Source organism: Hesperophylax consimilis, chromosome 20 (genome assembly GCF_061612785.1).
Source record: "Hesperophylax consimilis isolate HC1 chromosome 20, BYU_Hcon_1.0, whole genome shotgun sequence".
Taxonomy (NCBI): Eukaryota; Metazoa; Arthropoda; class Insecta; order Trichoptera; family Limnephilidae; genus Hesperophylax; species Hesperophylax consimilis.
Window position 1 is genome coordinate 11,095,148 of NC_142855.1, and position 11,147 is coordinate 11,106,294.

Sequence of the window (11,147 nt, forward strand, 5' to 3'; positions counted from 1 at the left end):
CATACAAACCTGACTTACTCAAACTTTCGAAGGAAATGCAAGGACATGGTTCGCATTAAGTACTTATTATGATTGTCATTGTCATGGTTTAATATATATTATTTTTAAAAATTTTTTTAAATTTTTCTTTGTTCAATATTTTACGTTACTTAAATCTTACAAAACTGATCAATCAGTTTGATTGTAAGAAATTTCTCATTTTGCCTGTTTATTTGTTTGAAATAAAATAATTATATCTCAACTTAATATATGAATAGGTAATAATCATAATTACGTAATAGTGTAATACTTAATATTAAAATACTTAACTGATTATTATAATGCTTTTATAATTGGCTCTTATTTTTTTTTTAAATCGTTGTAATGTACATATTTGGCTCTTTGGCAAATAAGTTTGCCGACCTCTGGACTAGATGATCATTTGTGGAAAAGTGTGTGGAAGGGTTTAGTTTTTCCTATGGGGAAGATTTAATCCGGACATAAAATCGGAAGTTATAAAATCATCTTTTTAGGAGTGACAGGTATGTATGGGGTTGTATGGCCAGCAATATAGAGTTATATAAAACTCTTTGTACTTATAGGGTAATCTGTCACCCCCTTTATTGAGTTGTAGCTAATTGGTTGCTAGGTACCCACCATTCTCTTCGTAAATCGCTCTTCAGTTCGTAAATGCTTTATACTGTTTAAGAAATAAATAAATATGATTCGTGAGCATTTATGGTGAGTGTTTATTTCTTGACATGGCAACAATGGGTGGACGCTTACTGTCACTGAGAGTGGTATATTTATGCTGTCACTATTAATTCTGTAGGTTATGTTTGACTTCACGCATATTTGAAAACTTTGCAACTGTTTGGCAAAATATGTAGGTAAGCATAACGCATTGAATACTAAAAACGTTATTATTATTATTTATATACTAGAATTTACGTATTAGTGGATACATTTGGCAAGAGGTTCGCGCGATGCGTGTAAAAAAGAAAGCAACTATATTTTCGTGGGTTTATTTACTAGTTTTTAACAGTGTGAAACCTGGGATTGTAATCTACAGTTCTAAAGACATACTATTTAATACGAAATAAGGTTATTACAATGCAAGTACATTGAATTTTTCTTTTTGGTGTTTTTTTTTGTGTAGAAGCATTGATCCAACTCAGAGCAACTTCTGCCACAGCTCTATTTTATGTCTTATTGCAACATTCTCCTACATAAAGTTTGTTATAGTTTTTGGATATCATAGTCATGGAAATATTAACTTATTCAGCAAGTCATCAGCTTCGGGAGTTACTTGATTTGTAACAAATATGCCTCCATGAAGCTGGCGGAGTGAATATACTTCTACGATGTTTACTGTAATTTGTTTCTGTCAACCTGCGCACTATTTAGAGTCATTTTTTTTTTTTTTTTTTTTACAGTATTACCGCACAAGAGTCCCAACTGCTCCCGTCTGGAGCCAGTGAGACTATGGCATCCCCAATTGGGGTATGATGTGAGGCTGAGGGTATTGGGGAGGGGAGGGAGATGGGGAAGAGGAAGGTGGGGAAGTACCTGGCTATTCAGATCTGGTCACCAAACACGGCTAAAGCCATTTCAAGCAACGTTTCAATTCTGAATGGTGGTCTTACACCAGGGCGATACTGAGAGTATCTTCCACTCTGGAACGTGCCGCAAATATACTATATATTATTTTAAATTAATTAATTGTGAAATAACACAAATTAATCAAATAAAATTTATTTGCGCACGCCGGGTTCGAACCCGCGACCTTCGGATCTGTAGTCAAAAGCGTATACCACTAGACCACGCCGGCCGTCATAATTTAATTAATTAATTTGTAATTTATATACTGTTTGTACGTCATGTAAGCGCAAGAAGTGTGACTACAGTGGACTCGCATCGTACTTTATTCTGTTAAGTGCAGAATTTCGCTTCACGCTATAAACTTAATTTTTTTTTTCAACTTTATTACTAGCAAGAAACGACTGCTTACGTCGGGTAAGATGGAAAAACTTGTACAAAAGCGACCTATTAGGTGCTTATTTTGGGATATTTAATTCATTTGTGCGTATTTATAATGACATTGAAACGTGATTGATACTTGGAGCAGGTGGATGAATTTGTGTATTTAGGAAGCATGTTTACGAGAGATGGGAAGGCTGACAGAGATATTGAAAGAAGAGTAAATGCAGGTAACTCCATTAATGGAGGACTGAACGCAGTTGGCGCTAACAAAAAATTGTCCAAAGAAGCGAAGTTAGCAGTCCACAATGGAGTGCTGGTACCTACCCTGATGTATGGAAGTGAGGCATGGAACTGGCAAAGAAAGGATGAAAGTAGATTGAATGCTGTTGAAATGAGATCCCTGAGGCGTATGTGTGGTAAAACCATGTATGATCGTGTGAGGAATGTGGATATCCGCAAAGAGTGCAAGGCTGACGTAAGCGTAATGAGTAAGATCAAGAAAGTGACGCTTAGATGGTTTGGGCATGTAGAGCGAATGAGCGAAGAAAGGAGTATAAGGAGAATATATGATGCAAATGTGAATGGTAGCAGAAGTCGGGGACGCCCGAGGAAGACATGGCACGACCAAGTGAATCAGATACTTGAGTCGGGCCATGTCAAGAGGCAGAACAATAGAAGAGTATGTATGAGACGATGTATGAATGTGAATGAGGCAAGGAGTGTGTGCCAAGACTGAGTTGTTTGGCGGTCCGTCCTCTCTGCCTACCCCTGCGGGGAAACGGCGTGATGGTTAGTTAGTTAGTTAATTAGTTAGTTAGTTGAAACGTCAGAGTAGAAATAAACGCTGTCGAAATTCGCGTGAAATTTTGAACTTTTATTGACAAAAAATGAAATTATTAGGGCATACCTAAAATAATATGTTATCTGCTTTTTTATAGATGGCGCTTATTTTATTATTTCACGAAAAAACACAAAAAGTGCATATAAAGTGTAAGTGTTAGTGTAAAAAGCAAGTTATTCTTTAAAATTTAAGATGGACTGTTTGCGCCTGTACATAAGCAATATGAATATGAATAAATAGTTTTGGCAATATAAAACCTCAATTCTTTCAAGAAAGGCATACAAATATAATATTGGATTAAATCGCCGATGCAGATAAATTCATCTTAATTTTTTAAAGCTTAACTTTTGAAAAGTTTTTATTTTGGGGGGGGGGGATATATTCATTGTCCGTCACTCCTTAACACACTGAAATCTAGATTCCTACCCTATCCTCATACCTTTTACCTTTCCCAGAACTTCCTCTCATTTCTTTCCTTTAAAAGGCACACATACATTCGCTGTTTTTGAACTTGTTTCAAAATAAAATACTGTTGTTGAAAGCAGATGAAAAACTCTTTCCGATTTTATTACAACAAATCAACATACGCGTTAAAAATTTTTTTATGTAAACAGTTTTTAAAGTCCCCTATCGATGGTATTTTATCGTATGTTTCTCAAAATCCAAATATTGTTTCATGGAATTATTTCTAATATTTCTGAAGCCTCTATTGTAAATTTCTGTATGCAAACTGAAAGCACGGTATTCTCTTTTTATAAATCTGTTTAAATTATATTTATCACAGTAATACGAAATGAGATAGCATAACTTTTATTAGACCGTGTCAGGCTGGGATATTTTAGAATTACTTGTTTTGTAGGTGAAAACGGGTTCTAACATGTCTCTAAATATCAGAAGGTTGTTTGAATAAAAAGAAGATTGAAGTTCACTAAGTTTATTTAAAACACATCGTTACCAGTTATACGCGACAATAAATTTAAATGGAAGTTTCTAGAATGTAGACGGTCTGAACCAAAAAACACCTCCAGTCAAGGCAAACGGGAAATCAAGAATCTTCCTCCCATAAATGAACCTACACCTAGATCGTCATCTTCGTGCTTTTAGTACTGAACATATTTCGTCCGACGGATTTTTTTGGAACTAAGAGAAAAAGAAAGAGAAGGGAATATGTTGTCACGACGTCACAAACCATCGACCAAATATAGAGGAAAGTAAAAAAAAAAAAACGGTACTACCATAGACAATATAAATACGGTCCCCATTTATTAGCCTAAAATATTATTTAAAAATGAAAAACTCGTAATTGCATGAATTATTTTATTAGGTACTCAAACACAGATAACACAAAAAAGGGACATACAAGCTTGTGTAAACACAAAACACATTTTAAATGACAATAAAATGTTAACACACCAAAACAGAATATTAGAATATTATTTCCTTTAGAGAAAAATAAAACAGTTGTATATAGAAGCGTATGAAGGTATACGCTTCTACGTCCATTTTGGCAGCAATGGGCCCGCTGCTGGGTTCAGGGAAGACATTAGCTTCTGAAATAAATAAACATCACATCATCACATTACTCAAACAAAACATAAAATATTATATCTGTAATTCAGTTGCTGGGTTTGAAGAAATAATAATTCTATTAAATGAATATCTTTATCATAATAACGACTCAAATCAACGTCTATTCTTTCATTCTATCTCTCTACCAACACTCACAATCATATGAATAATATTAAGGTCGATAGAGATTTATACCTTTAAAACTGTAATTGTGATCTTGGAGGGCACCACAATTTCTGCAGTAGTACACTGGGGGTACACGTGGAACACGAATACGGTCTAAAAAAGAAAATAGATTCAATTCTGAGGTGATTCAAGTTAATGATAAGTTACATTAGAAACATTGAACAAACAGAGGGAGATTCGCACCTGCATTTTGGTTAACATCCCGGGTCCCTTGTGCACCAGGTAAATCCCGATATATTCCGATATCTGGAAGATTAAGGGTCGGCAAAGCATCTTTTTTCAACGAGCCACAAGTCGTTTTTAATTTTTTTGCAAAATGCGAACTTTGCAAAAAAACTACTTTCACTTTTCACAAATATTTACGTCGGCGAAGAACCATAAACATGTGGTGTTTTGACTTTTGTTACCACAGATATCCCATTTTATACAACTCAGTTCTTCTATGGCGTTCAAAGTGTTCCTATTGGATATTGGCATTTTAAATATTGCTATGACGTCACCAAAGCACCACCATTCTAGGACCAAAATTTAGGTCGGAGTCGACCCCCCCTGCTTCCTCCTCTCTCCGCTGCCCGCTGTGGGTACCATTTACACGGTACCTGTCCAGAATGTTGCCATAATAGGTAAATAATTTATGTTATTCGCTGGTAGGTACCGTCTACAATATGTATCTCACAAAAAGATTCTACCGTTTTTTGGTGTCTGTGAAGAGTATCTCTCAAAATTGCCCAATCTCCTGTATTGCAAATGGCGAGATCACATGCCTTGAACTAACTCGGCTCTGTTGACGATCCCTTGGATTCCTAACCTTCTGAAATGTTTAGTGGTCATTTCAATAACTGAGTGAGATTTTCCTCCAAGCTCTGACAGTCTAATCAGCCGGTTGAGATTCCCCAACGGTTGGCCTTAATAGGTGTAAAGCAGGGGCGCTCAAACTTGAACTGCTGGCGATCTACCTCAATATTATTAGATTCCGATCGATCGACTCTGAGAGGCTGCAAGTATGTGTGATGCTGTATTATCCTCTATGTAGGTAGGGTGTATCGTGGCGCAGGTATAAGTGTATATATAGGGACGTTGCATAATTGCATGGCTACGAATCCACATAGAATTTGGAGGAACGACAGAAATTAGTTCGCAATATGCATTTTTTAGTCAAGGTAGGCGGAGGTCTGCACTAAAAAGTCAATGAAAAAACTTATATTTAATAAAAATTGCAAGTTTATTGGTTCTTACAAAAAACAAACGAGTTCTAGTTTCTAAACTTAACTAAATAATGACTTTGGATGTTGAAGCGTGGCACTGCGTGTCCTCAGCATACTTTTCATACGATGGTACGTAATTACCGAGTGCTAATCGCAAGCACGATGACATAATTATGTTAGTCAGTTAGTCGATTGCGATATTTTGAATTGTACAAGCTACAAATAAATAGTAAAAAAGAAGACATGAAAAATGGGAAATTTTTCTCGAGATCGACTCAAAAAGCACTCGCGATCGACCGGTCGATCGCGATCGACCGTTTGAGCACCCCTGGTGTAAAGGGATGGATTGTTCCAAGTACACATTCCAAGTACAGTCAATTCTCTCGATTTCCAGGTAAACAAGGTTCTAGACACAATGGATAATTCTAATCTAGAGACAATCATCATCAAGGCAGAACCAGGGACACACGAAGAAGACGGAGATGTAATGTCGTATGATGACATTGACATTTATCTTCCGGATGTTAAAATGGAATGCCTGGAGCACTCAGAAAGAATTCACCAAACGACGGGTAAAACCAAATTTCCTCAATATGATTTACATAAATAATGAACTCGCATATTATCTGATACTTGAATTTAATTAAAGACATATCTAATTCTTTTAAATTCTCATAAAGACTGGTCGAACCCTCCCGTATGAATGTTTGGGGATGGGGCGTACCGGTTACTACTTTTCAATGGAGTACTGGACGCGGAAATATCAAAACCATCTCCGACTTACTGCAGTGAAGCATGAAAGAAGAAGAAAAGGAAGCATGAAATCAGAAAGAATGCTGTAAATAAGATAGCTGTGCCATGTGTGTAATTCAAAATACCCAAGACAAAGTCAGTAGGGAGAGCCACGGGTAGTAGCCGTACTCCCTCAGGTAGAGAAATCACAGAAATTTCTTCTGAACGCTCTCCACCATACCTCCATGATACAGCCATGTGTGCTTGTTTCGCAAATGTGGAGATTCGGAAACAGTGCGAGAATGATGTAAGCATAATGAACATTGACTATGAAAGAGGTGCTTCGTACACGTAGAGTTGATGCACGTATAAAGGCGGAGTCGGAATAATAAATGAGTATATATGAGTTAATGAAGCAAGGATTTTAGGCCAAGAAAGAGTTGTACTGTTTCATGATCTTCTCTGCTTTCTCCTGCAGTGCGACGTCGTGATAGTTAGTTTGTTTGCAACTCTTATTTCAGAGTACTAACGAATCTCAGAATAATTATTCTTTGTTAACTAACTCAACCAAATACTATTTACACAATGACGTCTAAGAAATGCGTCGTTAGGTATTCTTTGATGATGATATAAATTATTAAAATAGGTAATTTTTTAAATTTTTATTTATAGAATTTGTTCTGTATATGCTTATGGCTACTAAGAAGCATATGATAAAACGCCTAATTATTTTTTCAGGAACAAATTATTCGGAAGAAAATAGCAGCTTTAGCGTGAATAAAGCGCCTTTTGAGTTGACTCTTTTGACACCAAATTCAGTTTTAGGTTCCAAATGGAGCAATACAACTAAACAAGAGCCGAAATTAAAATTTCTCCCTTTGACTTCTATCGGAACTAAACCGCTCTCGTGTTCTGAATTCACTGAAACGTACTCCAGCAATTTTCCTATAAGGCACATGCTGGCTCACAGTTTAAAAAAGTCACTCTCTTGTTGCATCTGTAACTATACCTGTACACGTAAGAGATTGTTAGAAAAACACATGGTGACTCACAGAGAGAAAAAACCACTTTTGTGTTCCATCTGTAACTATTCATGTATACAAAAGACATTGTTAAAAAAACACATGGTGACTCACAGAGGCGAAAAACCATTCCTGTGCTCCTACTGCAACTATAAAACTACACATGTGGCATTTTTAAAAAGACACGTCTTGTCTCACCGCGGAGAGAAACCATTCTCATGTTCTGATTGCAGCTATTCTACTTCAATCGAGACGGATTTAAAAAACCATACGGTGACTTACAGCGGAGAAAGGTCATTCTCCTGTTCCCATTGCGACTATTCGTGCTCAAAAAAGTCGTGTTTAATTAGTCACATGCGAACTCACAGCGGAGAAAAACCATATGCGTGTCTCGAATGCGTATTTTCATGTTCACAAAAGTCAACTTTAAAAAGGCACATTATGACTCACAGTGGAGCTAAACCATTCTCATGTCCTGAATGTGACTATTCATGTGCAATATATACGAATTTAAAAAGTCACATTCGTTCTCACACGGGAGAAAAACAATTCTCGTGCCCTGACTGCGACTATTCGTGCTCTAAAAAGGTGTATTTGATAAGGCACGTTCTAATACATGAAGTCGAGTCAAATATTATAGATAAAATCGATGCATGATCATGACCGATGAGAAACGAGTCAAATATTATAGATAAAATCGATGCATGATCATGACCGATGAGAAACAATATATCTCAAATTAAGAACCACATAATTAAAAAAATATCTGTTGATCACATGATTGGCATGACTTGAATGTATTTTATGTAAATGTGCGCCGTATTGAAAATAATAATTTTGTATTTGAAAAGTTCAAGGAAATGAAAAATAATATATTTTGTGGTGATTTTCATTATTTTTAATTAAAAATGAGGTAATAATTTAAAAAATAAACAACAAAAACGTATATTTTAAGTAGTTCTACAAACATTTTCTAATTTTACGATTAATATATCTAATACTGGTAAAAAAATTAACTGATGTCTTTTGAAAGCATTCTTCCATCAAATGTATGCTAGTGCTAAAATAGCATAACTTTTCAGGTTAATTTCTGTAATGCTAAATGGTAAAAATTGCACTTGTTTGATATCGAAATTTGAAAATATAATCAACGGTGATATTCGAATTACTTATGGCGTAACTTGGAAAACAACATTGAACTTTATCTTTTAGTAAATACAGCACGAGAGTCTCAAACAGAGAGACTATGGCATCCTTAATTGTGGTATGTTATGAGTAATGTAGTGGGGAGGGAAAGAGGAAGGTAAGGAAGTACCGGGCTATTCAGATCTTGTCACCAAACTTAGATAAGTGGTCTCACACCAGGGTGAAACTGAGAGCATCTTCCACTCTGGAACGTGCCGCAAATGTACCTTATATTATTTTTGAATTACTTAATCGTGAAATAATACATTTACCAAATAAAATTTATTTGCGCACGCCGGGAATTGAACCTACGTCCTGCGGATTGCCAGTCGAGAGTCCTACCCCCTAAACAGCTCAACAAAATGATGAGCAGTTGGTAGAAATCTCAAAATAAAATAACTCGCCGACTAAACAAAACCGCCATTGTAACGACTCTAGCGGCTAATAAGATGACACGAATCATTGCTTGAAATGACTAAGGCCCATTGTCCACGTAACCGCACGTCATACGCACGCTTTCGTCAATTGACGATTGCAAGACGAATGGTTGCATCTTGCGTAGAAACAATGAAATCTGTGACCACGAAGCTGCAACGTCGCGTCAGCCGCTCGTAATGCGGTGCGTGCGGCAACATGTCACTAATCGACCGACTCGTCAGACGGACGCTTGCAGTATTTTGTCTTTGTATCAGTGGTCCAACAGTAGAGACTAAATTTTGGTACGTATGTTTAGTCATTCGGTAAAATGATTGAAATACAGAATCATCTTCTGATAACTCTCTGGCAGCAACAAACAATCTACAATTTATATTTCTTTCGATGTATGGATGAATCCAGTACTTTCTTCGCCTGTTTTGTCGTCTTCTAATAAAACTGTATGCTATAATCACTTCATCATCATCACTTGACATTTTCACAACAAAAGACGTACTTTCTGGATGCTAGTTGAAAGAAAACTGAGACGTTTTGTAACGTGACTGACTATTGCATGAAGCAGCGTGGACATAACAAATATGCAAAATACGCTTATCTTCATTTGTAGGTTACATGCATCCTACAAAAGACGACTGTGTGGACAATGGGCCTAAAGCAGTCTTTAACAGTTAGATGTACACAAAGTGTCACGAAAGCGCTAGGAGTACAGTATAACCACGCGTACAAGGCGCTGTTTTGTGTGGCATGTGGTTCGGATGCGCCACAGAGCGGCAGGAACGTCTCTGTCACCTGTGACATGTTTTTCTTAAACAGTGCCATCTGTTCCACTTAAAAGCAACACACACTATTGTTTCTCTATCTGCACAGACAGCCTCATGTGTCACAATCCGTCTGCATAGCATATTATATTGTGGAGTGATATTTCTATTTGGCCATTTGCAGTTTTGTTTTGATTTATTGATTTTATATAAATATTATTTGAAATACCTGTAAGCGTCAGATAGTAATGACAGCAGGTTTCACATAATAAACATTGCAAAAGTAAAAAAAGTTAGGTAAATTAAAACAAACGAGGAAAAGGAAATAATAAAGAAACATGTCAAAAATTTCAAGTTCTGCAAGTACGTGCGTTAGTGTGATAAGTTTACGGTAAATGAGGACACGCTTTATAGGTACACACATTTTATTTAAAAAATACTTGTAAGTTGTCAGATGGGAAATAACTATTCCTTTTTCTGGAAATGCAAAATAATACATTTTAATAGTTATTTCATTAAAATAAATTGTTCACTTGGCAGCCATTTTTTATTTACTTATTAATCTTAAGGTAGCTCACATCGTCGTATGCGCTAATAGTTTTTTAAACATAATACAGGGTTTTCCAATAAGAGGTGTTATTTTGAATAGCCCGCTATTTCGGTAGATGTTACTTTTAAAGCTGTCATTTTTTGACATTTGACAAGTAGAAACTACGCCATTAATAAAAATGGAACGGTACACGTTTCAACAACGCATTGAAATTATTAAAATTCACTATTATTAATTATTAGAATTCCATCGAAAAATCATCTTCAGTGATGAGGCCCATTTCCACCTCAATGGCTTCGTCAACACGCAAAATTGTCGCACCTGGGGCTCAGAAAACCCAAGAGTTATTGTTGAAAAGCCTCTCTATCCTCAACGTATAACTGTTTGGTGCGGTTTATGGTCCGGCGGTCATTGGACCTTACTTTTTCGAAAATGAGGCTGGAGCAACAGTTACGGTGAATGGATTGCGCTATCGAGAGATGATTAATGATTTTTTATTGCCGAAATTGGATGGTATTGATCTGAACAACGTTTACTTTCAACGAGACGGCGCTACGTGCCACACGAGCAACGAAACCATTGATCTTTTACGAATGAATATCAAAATAACACCTCTTATTGGAAAACACTGTATTTTAAAAATATAACAGTAATTGGCAAACAATGGATCTTTAAATTTAAGTAGGTACATAAAATTTGAGG

At 36.2% G+C, this 11,147-nt stretch overlaps 1 long non-coding RNA gene across 1 annotated transcript; it reads left to right on the top strand.

Annotated features, from left to right (window-relative positions):
• The first annotated feature begins 812 nt into the window (after positions 1-812).
• Positions 813-8,299, top strand: LOC149414072 (uncharacterized). Its single transcript, XR_016304097.1, has 4 exons — positions 813-869; positions 2,901-2,952; positions 6,158-6,335; positions 7,234-8,299. It is a non-coding gene; the product is annotated as an uncharacterized LOC149414072 (long non-coding RNA).
• The last annotated feature ends 2,848 nt before the right edge of the window (positions 8,300-11,147 follow it).